Here is a 16,219-nt window from a genome sequence, read left to right on the forward strand (position 1 = left end):
CTGCTCTTTTCTGAACAACTGCCATAGACATTATGTATGAATGTGATTACAAGTAGAATTTTCTGTGAAGAAATAAGGAAAACAATAACAAAAAAAAAAAAAAAACACCTCTGAGAAGCACTGCTGTCTGAGGATGCCTGGAGAGGAATATTGAAATCCATTGTATGCCTGACAAAGACAAGGCAATCAAGAAAAAAAAATACATTGTAGAATCTGCCTCACTCCTTAAGCCATCAGTTAGTGTCTTTTTACCTCCACTCTGAAACATGTGCCCAAGGTCATTTTTTCCAACTTTTTCTTAGGAGAGGATGGGTCCTAAATAAGGTAGCTTGCTTTATCAAGTCTCCCAAACTCTGCTAAATTCCATGGAAAAGATAAGGCAAAAAAAAAAAAAGAGAAAGTTCCTTGCAATGAGAGCTTTTAAATTAAAATAAGAACAAAATGGCTGTTTTTTTTTGTTGTTGTTGTTGTTTTTTTACATGTTTTTGAGCTTCATTTTTCCTCTTAAATTTGGAGGTGAAACAAGAAAAAAAAATTTAGCACATGAATTTGACTAGTCAAGTATTTTTTGTAACAATGTTTGAATACATAAAAATATTTAAGAAAACAGGTCAAATGCTGAACAGATTGGCACTTCTTTGTTCATAATCAGAAAGTCATTAGGCAAGTATGAACAGGAGTTTCAAAATGCCAGTAAATCTGAGGATATCAAAGATTTCTGAGCCAGCAAGTTAATTGGTATTTTGATCCTTTTGAACAACTTAACAAAATAGATGAGTTAGCAGTTTTCTCCCTTGATGTTATTCGACAAATAGGTACACTTCTTATCTTCCTGTTCAAGAGTGCTGTTTTGTAAACTCTCAGCAGGAAATATGCAGACAGGACAATCAAAGACAGGAAACAGAGCCATTCAAGGTTTATTAAATGGAGGTAAATAAAAGATAAAAACTCATTTAATGTTACTCTATACTTTTGTATTTTCCGGCATTCAGGACTGAAACCCCGAGTATACACCTGGTGGTGGTCTTGGGATCATGTTGTTGGGTTCCAGAAAGAGGAAAGACTTCCCCAGTCCCCAGATGACCCAAGTCTGCAGGCTTGGCCAAACCTCAGATACTTTCTTGCCCCTATTCTCTTTGAGCTTTCTGGCAAAATGACTTGGAAGTGCCCTTCCTTATCTCCTACTCATATAGCCTTTGAGGAAGAGGGTGTCCCCAACATCCTCTCATCAATAGGACCAGGTGAATTGTAAGTCTTTATGTTCTTGACTAGGCATGAAAGAGGCCACCTGGAAATGCTGGAGCCTTACTGTTGAGGGACATCATAGAAAAGCAATCTAAGCATTTATTGTTTTTATGGTCAGTGGATTCCGATGCAGTCTCTCAGAAGATCTACAGCGGGCAAACACATAACTGCATGTACTGGGATGTGTTCTGACAAATGTCTAAAAAATAGGGCCGAGTCAGGCTGAGCACGGTGGCTCACACCTGTAATCCCAGCACTTTGGGAGGCCAAAGCAGGCAGATCACCTGAGGTTAGGAGTTTGAGACCAGCCTGGCCAACATGGTGAAACCCCATCTCTACTAAAAATACAAAAATTAGCCGGCTGTGTTGCACGCCAGTAATCCCAGCTACTCAGGAGGCTGAGACAGGAGAATCGCTTGAACCCAGGAAGCAGGGTTTGCAGTGAGCCAGGATTGCGCCACTGCACTCCAGCCTGGGCGACAGGGTGAGACTTTGTCTCAAAAAAATAAAGAATAGGGCTAAGTCTAATTGTTTATTTATGAAGGTATTGTAGTAAATAATGCAGTTTAGTAAAGAGACCTGAATTCTAGTCTCCTCTGGTATATAACATCTGGAAAGTAACCCAACATTCTTTAAAAGATGTTTCCTCATCTGCAGGACAAGAAGGCAGGAATATACAAAGCCCACATTCTAAAGATTTTCAAAGATTACTTGCAGATGCCCGGGGCTTACTTAGTTTCTAAGTCTTCTAGGGATTTTTGCCTTCCCAATCGAGCTCACTGGATGAGAGACCTGCATCTACCAGGCTGTGATTCATAACAGTTGTTAACCATTGAACAAAATGAAACTCTTCCCTTTTCTCTTTCATTGGCATCTTCCATTTCTTCTCATGATGGCGTGGAGAACCATGGTGCCTTGGTATCTCTTTCATCTCATTCTCCTTTCTATTCTTCTACTCTCTGTCTTCCAGAAACTAGGAGTCACCTTTGACTTCTCGCTTTCTTTAAATAATCCATCACCAGGTCCTCCAGCTGACCACCTGCTAAAGTTTCTCAAAAACGTCCCCTTGGGAATCTCTCATCCCTTCTTCCATAGCTTTAGTCCAGGCCTTTTGTTATTATTATTAACAGCTCAATTTAGATATAATTCACATATGATAAAAGTCATCTTTTGGAAGTATACAATTCGGCCACGCACAGTGGTTCACACCTGTTATCCCAGCATTTTGGGAGACCGAGGTGGGCGGATCACCTGAGGTTGGGCGTTCGAGACCAGCCTGACCAACATGGAGAAACCCCGTCTCTACTAAAAATACAAAATTAGCTGGGTGTGGTGGTACATGCCTGTACTGTGGTGGTACATCCCAGCTACTCCGGAGGCTGAGGTGGGAGAATCGCTTGAACCCAGGAGGCGAAGGTTGCCGAGAACCGAGATCGTACCATTGCCCTCCAGCCTGAGCAACAAGAGTGAAACTCCCTCTCAAAAAAAAAAAAAAGAAAAAGAAAGTATACGATTCAATGCTTTTTAGTCACAGAGTTGTATAAACATCACCACCATCTTATCATAGAACATTTCATTACCTAAAAAGAAACTCCAAACTCATTAGCCATTCTCCCCTTTCTCCTCAATCCCACCAGACTTAGGCAACCAAGGGGGATAATCTAACTTCCATCTGTATGGATTTGCCTATTATTGACATTTCATGTAAATGGAATCATACAACATGGCCTTTTGTGTCTGGCTTCTTTCACTTAGCATGTTTTCAGTGTTGGATGAAATAAATACTGGTACTATGTACCAGTATTTTATTTTTTTATAGGTGAATAATATCCCATTGTATGAATATATCACATTTTGCTTCCTCATTTATCAGCGGATGAACTTTTGCATTGTTTCCACTTTTTGGCTGTTATGAATAATGCTGCTATGAATATTCATGTATAACTTTTAATGTGGGCATATGTTTTCACTTCTTTTGGGTATATACCTATGAGTAACGTTTCTTGGTCATATGGCAACCCTCTGTTCCAAGTGGCTGCACAATTTAAATTACCATCACCAGTGTTATGAGAGTCCCAATTTTTCCACATCCTCCTCGACATTTATTATTTTGTCTTTTTTATTTTAGTCATTCTAGTTGATGTGAAGTGGCATCTCATTGTAGTTTTGATTTGTGTTTCTCTAATGACTAATGATGTTGAGCAGCTTTTCTGTGTTCCTTGGTTATGTGTGTATCTTCTTTGGAGAAATGTTTATTCAAATCCTTTGCCCACTTTATGTTGTTGATGTTCATGTATTCCAAATATTGGTCCCTTATCATATAATTTGCAAATATTTTCTCTTTCTCTGTTTTTTAAATGAGCTACTGGTCACTTTGATATTTTCTCACTCTATGGGTTGTCTTCTTTTTTTTTTTTTTTTTTGAGATGGAGTCTCACTCTGTCACCCAGGCTCAAGTGCACTGGCATAGTCTTGGTTCACCCAACCTCCGCCTCCCGGGTTCAAGCAGTCTCATGCCTCAGCCTCTGGAGTAGCTGGGATTACAGGCATCTGCCACCATGCCCTGCTAATTTTTGTATTTTTAGTAGAGATGGGGTTTCACCATGTTGGCCAGGCTGGTCTCGAACTCCTGACCACCTGACCTCATGTCATCCACTCACCTCGGCCTCCCAAAGTGCTGGGATTACAGGAGTGACCCACCGCGCCTGGCCTGGGTTGTCTTCTTGATGGTGTCCTTTGGAGCACAAAATTTTTAAATTTTGATGAAGTTCAATTTATGTATGTTTTCTTTTGTTGCTCATACTTTTGGTATTCTATCTAAGAAGCTGTCACCTAATCCAATGTGACAAAAGTTTGCTCCTATTATTATTCTAGGAGTTTTGTAGTTTTAGCTTTTATGTTTTAGATCTATGGTGCATTTGGATTTAATTTTTTGTATGGTGTGAAGTAGAAGTCTAACTTCATTCTTTTGTATGTGGATATCCAGCAGTTTCAACACCATTCTGTCGAAAATACTGTTATTTCCCTCCATTAAATTGTCCTTGGATTCTTGTCGAAAATCACTGGACCGGCCAGGCACTGTGTCTCAAGCCTGTAATTCCAGCACTTTGGGAGGCCGAGACGGGCGGATCACGAGGTCAGGAGATCGAGACTATCCTGGCTAACACGGTGAAACCCCATCTCTACTAAAAAATACAAAAAACTAGCTGGGCGAGGTGGCAGGCGTCTATAGTCCCAGCTACTTGGGAGGCTGAGGCAGGAGAATGGCGTGAACCCGGGAGGCGGAGCTTGCAGTGAGCTGAGATCCGGCCACTGCACTCCAGCCTGGGCGACAGAGTGAGACTCCGACTTAAAAAAAAAAAAAAAAAGAAAGAAAATCACTGGACCATAAATTTAAGGGGTTATTTCTGGACTCTCTATTCTTTTCTCTATATCTTTTCTGGACCTTTTAAAACTTTTTTGCTCACCCTCTTGCCAGTTTTCTAAGTGGACTTCCTGCCTATTTCATTCTCCAAAGAGAGAGCAGAATAGAATTTGTAAAATTCCTATCTGAGCATATTGTTTCCTTATTTAAAATGACCATCCAGGCCCCTATGGGGTGAGCTGCAGTGCTCTGGCCTGGTGTAGGGGAGTCCACCTGATTTGGCCCCTGCTTACTTTCCTAGTCTCTTCTTTCATTTCCCACATCTCAGATCACACTCTAGCCAAAACTGAGTTACTTGGTGTTCCCTAACCACCCCAGTCTGTTCTAGTCTTTTGTGCTTTGCTCAGGCTATGTCGACTAAATCTACCTTCTCTAAGCCCTCAGTCTGTTGTCTTAGCCAAGCTAACTCCTGCTCATTCCTTAGGCCTTTGACCAGGCATGAACTTTTCTGTGATACCCTCCTTGACTTCCCCAGGCTGGGTTAGGATCTCTTTTGATAAGCTTCTTTGGTAGCACTTACTACATTGTAGAGCAATTATCTACCTCTCATCACAACCTTAACCCGCTGGGAGGCAGGCATATTTTTCAGCTCTCTCTCTCTCTCTCTCTCTCTCTCTCTCTCTCTCTATATATATATATATATATATATATATATATATAGACAGAGGGTCTCACTCTGTCACCCAGGCTGGAATGCAGTGGCACAATGTTGGCTCACTGCAAGCTCTACCCCTGGGTTCAAGCAATCCTCCCAGCCTCCCAAGTAGCTGGGCCACAGTGCACCACTACGCCTGGCTTATTTTTTGTATTTTAGTAGCAATGGGGTCTCACCATGTTGCCCAGGCTGGTTTTGAACTCCTGAGCTCAAGCAGTCTACCTGCCTCGGCCTCACAAACTGCTGGGATTGCCGGGCGCGGTGGCTCAAGCCTGTAATCCCAGCACTTTGGGAGGAGGCGAGGCCAGGCCGGATCCAGAAGGTCAGGAGTCGAGACCATCCTGTAGCTAGCACCGGTGAAACCCCGTCTCTACTAAAAATACGAAAAAAAACTAGCGGGTGAGGTGGCAGTGGCCACTGTGATCCCAGCTACTCGGGAGGCTGAGGCAGGGGAGAATGGCGGGAACCCAGGGCGGAGCTTGCAGTGAGCGGATCGGCGCCACTGCACTCCAGGCTGCAAGGCGACAGAGGCCGAGACTCCCGTCTCAAAAAAACAAAAACCAAAAAAAACAAACTGCTGGGATTATAGGCGTGAGCCACCATGCCTGACTATTCCAGCTCACTTTATGTCTGTATTGTCCAGTACAGTGCCTGGCACAAATTCAGTGTTTAAATAAATATTTGTTGAGTTGAATCAAACTCTTACCACTTCTTTTTCATCACTATTTTCTTTTTTTTTTTTTTTTTTTTTCTTTTTTTTTTTCTTTTTTTGAGACTAAGATCTGGCACTCTGTCGCCCAGGCTGGAGATGCAGTGTGGATCTCAGCTCACTGCAACTCGCCTCCCGGGTTTATGCCATTCTCCTGCCTCAGCCTCCCGGAGTAGCTGGGACCACAGGCGCCCGCCACCTCGCCCGGCTAGTTTTTTTTGTATTTTTTGAAGCATAGAGAGCTGGGTTAGCCAGGATGATCTCGATCTCCTGACCTTGTGATCCATGATCTCAGCCTCCCAAAGTGCTGGGATTACAGGCTTGAGCCACCGCGCCCGGCTCACTATTTTCTTTTTTCATCCCTTGACTCACCCTTTGATCCTTGCTCTTTGAAATATATGACAGATATCTAGAACTGGCTTTGCTGAGGTTAAGTTTTACTTGTACTGTAATGTACAACCTAGATTGACAGAATGTAAGATTTTGGGCAAATCATAGTAGCTCTTTATCAATAAAAGGTAAGAAATCTAAAAAAAGTTGATTTATTTATTTTTTTTTTTTATTTTATTTTTTTTTTTTTGAGACGGAGTCTCGCTCTGTTGCCCAGGCTGGAGTGCAGTGGCCGGATCTCAGCTCACTGCAAGCTCCGCCTCCCGGGTTCCCGCCATTCTCCTGCCTCAGCCTCCCGAGTAGCTGGGACTACAGGCGCCCACAACTGCGCCCGGCTAATTTTTTGTATTTTTAGTAGAGACGAGGTTTCACCGTGGTCTCGATCTCCTGACCTTGTGATCCGCCCGCCTCGGCCTCCCAAAGTGCTGGGATTACAGGCGTGAGCCACCGCGCCCGGCCTAAAAAGTTGATTTAAAATAAGGCTCTAACCCAGTTTGATAATGCTATTATTAGAGGTTAATACATTGAAAGGCTAACTTTAAACAAATTTGCCTCCCTTCTCTCTATAACAAAAAATGATTTTTTTCCCGAAATCCAAAAAGATAAGCTTAATAGGACAAGGAAGACTCTTTCCTTTTCCAGCTTCTTCTTTCGCATCTCCCCACCTCTCAGCTCATACTCCAGAACAAAAAGAAACCACTTGGAGCTTCCTAACACAGCATACATGCATTTTATGAAAGCACCGTTCTGTGAAAGCAGGCTGGTTACTTGGTATGTTAGTCAGGAACCTCTCAATAACAAGTAACTGAAACTCAAACTAGTTGAAGCAACAATTAAAAGGGAATGATACATTGGCTTATAAAACTAGGAAGTTCAAAGACATGTCCGGATCCAGGCAATCAAACAGTTTTACCAAGCCAGCGTCTTTTTCCTTGTATCAGTTTTCTTTTTCCCTCTTTTGAGTTTCTGATAAGGAGCCAGGTTAGCTCTCCTTACATGTTGGCAAAAATGGTCCCTGGATGCTCCTATAGAAAGCATTCTGTAGGCTTAGCAACAAGAGAGTTTCTACAAGTTCTTATGCAAGGAACTCTCTGATTGTCTGAGTCTGGATCACATGCCCCCCCCTTGAACCAATTACTGTGCCCAGGGGTATGATTGGCAGGGTCTTGGGTCAACTGCCAGGGATGGGGTCAGTCCCACTTGAACCATGGTCTAAAGGACTCTGTTAAAGGAAGGAGAGAGAGGGATGGGTAGGCTAAAACAATAGGCATCCATTACCCTTAGTTGTAACTATTCTGTGTCCTAGAATAAATGACAACAGTTCAGAAAGGTTCACCTTAGCCCAGGTATCTACCTACCTATAGGAGCCCTTTAATTTAGAATTTTGTAGGAACAAAAATTTTGTTGACAACAACTGAATGTTAACTTTGGAATAAGAACTAAATATGTATAGTTACTATCATTTTCACTTAAGGATGGTTATCTTGTTTGTTTTGTTCAAATATAACTTCACATAGCATACTGCGGGTTATTTAAAAGTTTCCATCTCCACTTCACTAAGGGATCAGAGAAAACCCAGTCTATTCTGGCCCAGTTTGAATTCATCTTCTTGCATTTGACACAGTTCTCTGACTTTCTCACCCATGACGTTCTTGTCCCACCTAGGACCCAGCCTAGAAGTGCTGGATGTCATTATGTCACTTCCCTTTCTCAGGGTCTCTTCTTCTAGCCTCTATTTGTGTGTTTGTTTGTTTGAGATAGGACCTTGCTCCATTGCCTAGGCTGGAGTGCAGTGGCATGATCATGGTTCACTGCAGCTTTGAACTCCAGAGCTCAAGCAATTCTCCTGCCTCAGCCTACAAACAACCCGAGACGACATGTGCAAACCACCATGCCTGGCTAATTTAAAAATTTTTTTGTAGAGACAAGATCTCATTATGTTGCCTAAGCTGGTCTCAAACTCCTGTGCTCAAGCTATCTATCCTACCACCTTGGACTCCCAAAGTGCTAGGATTACAGGTGTGAGCCACCACATCCAGCTTATTCTCTTCTTTTGACTATTTCCTGCCATACTTTCAGAATACTAATCTTAATCTTTCAGCTGAACTTTTGCTTACACTTTGTGCCTTGCTAACTCTAGTCTCTGTTTATCTTACATGATCCTTTATACTGCCACCAGATTTATGTTTATAACAATATCAAGATGATCATGTCACTCTCAGGAATAAACTTCGGTGCCTCTTCTTCGTTGTCTGTAGCATAAAGTCTAAAGCCTTTAGCTAAGCAAAGTGAGGAGGCCAAAGCAATTCCATCTTGGACATTAACCTGCCATGTTGACTTTCGATTAACCCCAGTTCCAGTAATGCCTCTAAGATTTTTATTTCATCTACTGTTTCTTCTGCAAGAGCATCTACTTACCAGAAATCCTGCCCTTAGGTCAGAACAACCTTGACCATAAATCTTGCCCTGAGACAGATTTACACAGCATTCTTGCTTTTCCCTGGGAGGTTGACTTTGATTGTCCTACACATTCCTTTTGAAACAGGAGAGTTCCCTGACCCCCCTCACAGGATATGCAACAAGGGTGTGGCTCATCTGTTCAGTCACCACTGCTCAAATCACCTGCGGGAGGGGGGAGCATGTGGATGGACAAGTGCAGGAACTGGGGCAAGTGCTTTGGGTTCCAGCCCCACTCCCCAAGTAGTGTCTACGGTTGGGGTGTCTGCAACTCCCAAAGCCCCAGTGCACTCTTTCAGCTTTGCTGTCTGCAGATGGCTTAAGGGTTAACCAGCTCAGTGGACCCTCTGCCTTTTCCCAGGGGCAGTAGGCCAGTGTGATAGCTTTCTGTATCCTGAGCTCTTGTCCCACCTCCCAGAAGAATCAGGTCATACATGGACTTGAAGGATGAATGCAGGGGTTTTATTGAGTGGTGGAAGTAGCTCTCAGTGGGATAGATGGGGAGCTGGAAGGGGGATGGAATGGGAAGATGATCTTCCCCTGGAGTTTGGCTGTCCAGTGGCCAGACTCCTCTCCAACTGCCCCTAGCAGAACTCCTCTCGGCCTTCAGATGCTCCTTCTATCTCTCTTTCTCTGCCATGCTGTTCTGCCATGGTCTGCTTGTCTCCTCGTCTGCTCTGGAGCCTGGGGTTCATGGTTTGCATGGGTACAGAATAGGGGATGTAGTGGGCCCAAAGGCAACTTTTTGGGTGCAAAAACAGGAATACCTGTCCTTATTTAGGGCCAGGGGTATCCAGACTTGAGGGTGGGACCTTTGCCAGGGAACCACCCTCTTCTACCTAGTGTTTCCCTGTCTCCTGTTCATATCACTTTCCTATGGTATATAAGCACTGGGTTAGGGGGTTAATGGACCAGGGATCCTCCATTTTGTCCCAGTGCCATCCTAGACACAGACATGGCTTCTGTTCATAAATCTCTATTAAATGTTTCTTTCTTTCTAAGGAACTGGATATGTTAGCCTCTTTCTTTGGCCTCTCAGCTTCCTTGGACCTCTGGGGGTAGGTTTGCCTAGGCCTGCCTACTGCAGAACACAAAGCTTTCCATGACTGGTCTCAACTGACTATTCTCATTTTTCCCCACCAGGCCCTCCAGTCCTATGCATGATGGTCAGCCTTTGTGCCTTCTCTTCACTGATGGAAAGCCTCTTCATCTGGCAGTCTTCTCTTCACCTTTTAATCCCCAGCCCAGGCACCTTCTCTATGAAGCCTGCCTGGACTCTGCCAAACTAGCGGTTGCTCCATCCTCTGTGCTCCCACAACTGGGTGTTGATATCTGTGTATTAGAACATATAGTCTTATTTTTATCTTAACATGTCTGTCTGCTCCACAAGACTGTGAATTTTACAGGGATGGAGTGGATCTTACTCATTTTTGTATCCCTAGCACTTCACATATTATGGTATCTGGTTCATTGTGTGTGTCCAGTGTTTCCTGAATGAAGGACTCTATTAATCAGGAATATTAATCAGCCATTCTTAGTGGCTTAAGCCAGAGTTTCTCAACCTCTACGTTGTTGACATTTTGGACCAGATAATTCTTTGTTGTGAGCTGTCCTGTGCCTTATAAGATGTTTAGTAGCGTCTTTCTAGATTCTGCATACTAGATACCAACACCCGCACCCCCAGCAGTTGTGACAATCAAAGGTATCTCTAGATGTTGTCAAATGTCTCCTGGAGGGGGAGGGGGGATTTACCCAAGTTGAGAACCACTGACAAATAGGTTTGTTTATTTCTTCTCACATAAAAAAGAAGTTGAGAGGTAAGCTGTTTCTAGCATTAGTTCTGCTGTTCAATGATGTCATCAGAGACCTGGACACCTTCTGACCTTCTTTCATCCCTTTTGACCATCTTTAGTGTGTGAGTTGGCTTATAGTGTCATAGTCACAAGATGGCTGCTGCCCCTCCAACTATCATGTCTACATTTAAGGCAGGAAAAAAGGAGCAGGATGAATGGCTAAGGCAGCCACATCTCTACCTTTTTTATCAGGAAAGAAAAAATTTTTTCAGAATCCATTTTACATATACCTCATTGACCTGACCTGGGTCCCATGACCATTCCTAGCTGTGGGGAGAGGCTTAGAAAGTGGAGAACAGGACTGGGGCACATTGTCACCCAGAAAAAAACTGGTGTTCATTTAGCCAGGGAGAAGTGAGTGTGGAAATGGGGGAGGCAGTTAATCATGTTTCTCTCAGAGAATAAATCTAATTAATTTAATTAATTGATTGAAAGAATAGGGGCTGAAAAGGCCAGGCTCGGTGGCTCATGCCTGTAATCCCAGCACTTTGGGAGGCCGAGGCAGGCGGATCACCTGAGATCAGGAGTTGGAGACCAGCCTGACCAACACGGAGAAACCCTGTCTCTACTAAAAATACAAAATTAGCTGGGTGTGGTGGTGCATGCCTGAAATCCCAGCTACTCAGGAGGCTGAGACAGGAGAATTGCTTGACCCCGGGAGGCGGAGGTTGCAGTGAGCTGAGATTGCACCATTGCACTCCAGCCTGGGCAACAAGAGTGAAACTCTACCTCAAAAAGAAAAAAAAAAAAAAAGAAAAAAAAGAAAAAAAAAAAAGAAAGAATAGGGGCTGAATGAATATTAAGTAAATATTTTGAGTTCCTTACTACCTCATTTAAGAGTCAGAAAGTGCAGAAGTGCCTGACTAGAAGCAGGTGAGATCCTGAGAATCTTCTAATTCCATGGCCTTGGAGAAGGTGTGAGGGGTGTTATTATACATTTTATATATATATATATATATATACACACACACACACACACGCACACATACACACAGTTGTTTTTTTTTGGTTTTTCTTTTGAGATGGAGTGTCACTCTGTCGCCTAGGCTGGAATACAGTAGTGTGATCTCAGCTCACTACAACCTCCACCTCCCGGGTTCAAGTGATTGTCCTGCCTCAGCCTCCCTGAGTAACTGGGACTACAGGCGAGCACCACTACACCCAGCTAATTTTTTGTATTTTTGGTAGAGACAGGGTTTCACCATGTTGGCCAGGCTGATCTTGAACTCTTGACCTCAGGTAATCTGCCTGCCTTGGCCTCCCAAAATGTTAAGATTACAAGGGTGAGCCACCATGCCTGGCCCATAGATAGGTATATACATACACACATATGCATGTGTGTATATATATATACACACACACACATTAAACCTATATATATAAAATAGGTGTTATTACATATATGTGTATATATATTTTAAAAACCTATATACAAATATATATTATGGCTGGACATGGTGGCTCATGCCTGTAATCCCAGCACTTTGGGAGGCCGAGGCAGGTGGATCACCCAGGGTCAGGAGTTCAAGACTAGCCTGGCCAACATGGTAAAACCCTGTCTCTACTAATACTATGAAAATTAGCTGGGCGTGGTTGTGCATGCCTGTAATCGCAGCTACTTGGGAGTCTGAGGCAGGAGAATCACTTGAACCCAGGAGGCAGAGGTTGCAGTGAGCCAAGATCATGCCACTGCACTCCAGCCTGGGCAACAGAGTGAGACTCTGTCTCAAAAAAAAAAATAAATAAAACATAATTTAAAAATATATATTAGATATGTGTGTATGTATATAAATATATATAATATATGTGTGTGTATGTATATAAAACCTATATATAAATATGTATCTATTATATAGATAATTATGTATCTATTATATAGATGTGTGTATATATATTTAAAATATATAAATATATAGGCTTGGCTAACATGGTGAAACCCTATCTCTACTAAAAATACGAAAAAAAAAAAAATTAGCCAGGCGTGGTGGCAGGCGCCTATAGTCCCAGCTACTCGGGAAGCTGAGGCAGGAGAATGGCGTGAACCCAGGAGGTGGAGCTTGCAGTGAGCCAAGATCATGCCACTGCACTCCACCCTGGGCAACAGAGCGAGACTCCATCTCAAAAAAAAAAAAAAAAAAAGGCCGGGCACGGTGGCTCACGCCTGTAATCCCAGCACTTTGGGAGGCCGAGGCGGGCGGATCACAAGGTCAGGAGATCGAGACCATCCTGGCTAACACGGTGAAACCCCGTCTCTACTAAAAATACAAAAAATTAGCCGGACGCAGTGGCGGGAGCCTGTAGTCCCAGCTACTCAGGAGGCTGAGGCAAGAGAATGGCGTGAAACTGGGGGGCGGAGGTTGCAGTGAGCCGAGATCGTGCCACTGCACTCCAGCCTGGGCGACAGACCGAGACTCCGTCTCAAAAAAAAAATATATATATATATATATATAAAAAAATATATAGGTTTTATATATATACACATATATTTTAAAAATCTATGTATAGTGTACTTTTTTTATATATACATACATCTATATAATAGAGGTGTATTTTTATATATTTATATATGAATATATAGGTTTTATATATCCACTATATATAAACATATAAGTATTATATATACACATATATAACACCTATTATATATAGGTTTAATATATATACACACATATATAGATTATGTGTATATATTAATATACATATACACATGTGTGTATACATATTAATATACATATACATACATAGGTTTAATATATACACATATATGTATATAATATACATATATGCACGTATATGTATATATGTATATTATATATGTTATATATTATATATGTTATATATGTATATATTATATACATATATACGTATATATATCTAATAACACCACACACATATGTATATTTATTTATAGGCAGAGAGAGAGGTTTTCAGCATGGTTCCTGGCTCGTAACTCCCATAACCCTTATTACAGTCTTTTGTTTACCATGTTGGATGTGTCAGGCCTCAGGAAACAGAATCCTTCTGCCCTCCTTTCACATGCCCCAAGGCAAGACTTTCATCTTCCCCTTTCTGATTGTGGGTCCTAAGACCCTCCCCAGAGAGGGTCCCATCATGTATCGTAGGGGAAAGAATGCTGAAGTCATGAAGCTTCCGTGATAACCCAAGAGGTTTGGATTCTGCATGGTTGAACACATGGAAGTTCCTGGAGGGTGGCATGCCCAAGCGAGGCGTGGAAGCTCTGCGCCCTTTCCCCCGTAACTTGTCCTACTCATCTCTTTATCTGTATCCTTTGCAATATCCCTTATAATAAACTTGTAAATGTGTTTCCCTAAGTTCTAAGAGTTGCTCCAGCAAATTAATTGAACCCAAAGAGGGTGTCATGGGAACCCCAACTTGAAGCTGGTCAGTGAGAAGTTTCGAAGGCCCAGACTTGTGACTGGCATTGGGGGGTGGGGAGTGGTTAGTCTTGGGGACTGAGCCCTCAAACAGTGGGATCTGACACTATCTCCAGGTGGACAATGTCCAAATTGATTTGAAGGATGCCCAGTTGGTATCTGCTGCAGAATTAACTGCTTGCTTGTGGTGGGGAAAAACTCACACACATTTGGTCATGGAAGTCTTAGTGTTGTTCAGTGTTTTTTGGTGTGACAGCAGAGGAAAAACATCATTTGAGAGTTTTTCCCACAACAGTGTGTTTGCAGTTTTAAGCCTACAACACATTCTTTAACTCTCACAAAGTGAACTGAATATCATCAGTTAACGTTGTGAAAAGTTCACCTGTGAGAACATGGTCCACCATATTCCCTTATTAAGCCCTAAGGTTAGTGCCTACTCACAAGATAGTATTTAGAGAAATCAACAGCACAGAAGAACCCAGACATCTCGAGACAGGCTGAATGTCAAACTTCAATTTTCAATGAGTAAAAGCTTCTGCTTTTTTCTCTGGGTAGACAACAGTGAATAAGGAACAAGAAAACAGAAATCCTCCAGGACATCATTTTTTTTTTTTTTTTTTTGAGACGGAGTCTGGCTCTGTCGCCCGGGCTGGAGTGCAGTGGCCGGATCTCAGCTCACTGCAAGCTCCGCCTCCCGGGTTCACGCCATTCTCCTGCCTCAGCCTCCCGAGTAGCTGGGACTACAGGCGCCCGCCGCCTCGCCCGGCTAGTTTTTTGTATTTTTTTAGTAGAGACAGGGTTTCACCGTGTTCGCCAGGATGGTCTCGATCTCCTGACCTCGTGATCCGCCCGTCTCGGCCTCCCAAAGTGCTGGGATTACAGGCTTGAGCCACCGCGCCCGGCCTCCAGGACATCATTAGATTTCTTTTCTTTTCACCTATAACTACATAGATGAGAGTCTGATATAAACAGATATTAATGTGTCATCCAGGTAAGCTAGTACATCCACAGCAAAGTGAACAGCATCCTCAAGACCTGGAAATTGCTAGGTGCAGTGGCTCACGCCTGTAACCCCAGGAGGCCGAGGTGGGTGGATCACTTGAGCCCAGTAGTTTGAGACCTGCCTTGGCTACATGGCAAAACCCTAAAATACAAAAATGAGCAGAGTGTGGTGGCACATGCCTGTGGTCCTAGCTACTTGGCGGCTGAAGTGAGAGGATTGCTTGAGCCTCGGAGGTAAAGGCTGCAGTGAGCTGTGATTGTGCCACTGCACTCCAGCCTGGGTGACAGAGTGAGATTGTTTCAAAAAAATTTTTTTAAATTTTAAAAAGTAAAGACAAATATTCCAGGGAAATTAATTTACGTGGTGTAAGGAACCTGTTAAGACATAGTTAGGGAGGATGACAGCTTCAACATTGTGAGTAAAATATATTTCATGCTTGTGTGAAGTCTCCACATCTACCTTCTAGGGGCAGAAGTGGCATGGTGGCTTCTCTGGGAGGGCCTTTAACATTGCTGTCCTTGCGTACTATCATTTCCATCTGCTTTTCTTTGTTTAGTTGAGAGGGTGAGTTGCTACCTGCTTTCCAACTGTGCGTGTCGGTGCCTTTTAGGTAGTTTATGTATTAGAGTATTAGGGAGGTGAAACCTTGAATGACTTATTTTCTCTTCTTAATCCTTACATTACCAGTGTTATAACCTTGGTGATATGGTTTGGTTGTGTCCCCACCCAGATCTCATCTTGAATTCCCATGTGTTGTGGGAGGAATGCAGTGGGAGGTAATTGAATCATGGGCGCAGATCTTTCCCTTGCTGTTCTCCTGATAGTGAATAACTCTTGGGAGATCTGATGATCTTAAAAAGGGGAGTTTTCCTGCACAAGTTCTTTTTTTTTTTTTTTTTTTTTTTGAGACAGGGTCTCACTCTGTCACCCAGGCTGGAGTGCAGTGGAGTTGCTCACTGCAACCTCTCCCTCCAAATTCAAGTGATTCTCCTGCCTCAGCCTCCTGAGTAGCTGGGATTACAGGCGTGCGCCACCACACCTGACTAATTTTTGTATTTTTAGTAGAGACAGGGTTTCACCGTGTTGGC

The 16,219-nt window shown here is 42.9% G+C and overlaps 1 protein-coding gene across 1 annotated transcript in view; it reads left to right on the plus strand.

The window, feature by feature from the left end:
* Positions 1–16,219, plus strand: part of MYO3B (myosin IIIB) — a 485,789-nt gene that overhangs the window by 295,589 nt on the left and 173,981 nt on the right. The window lies entirely within an intron of this gene.

Source organism: Papio anubis, chromosome 10 (assembly GCF_008728515.1).
Source record: "Papio anubis isolate 15944 chromosome 10, Panubis1.0, whole genome shotgun sequence".
In the NCBI taxonomy this organism is placed as follows: domain Eukaryota; kingdom Metazoa; phylum Chordata; class Mammalia; order Primates; family Cercopithecidae; genus Papio; species Papio anubis.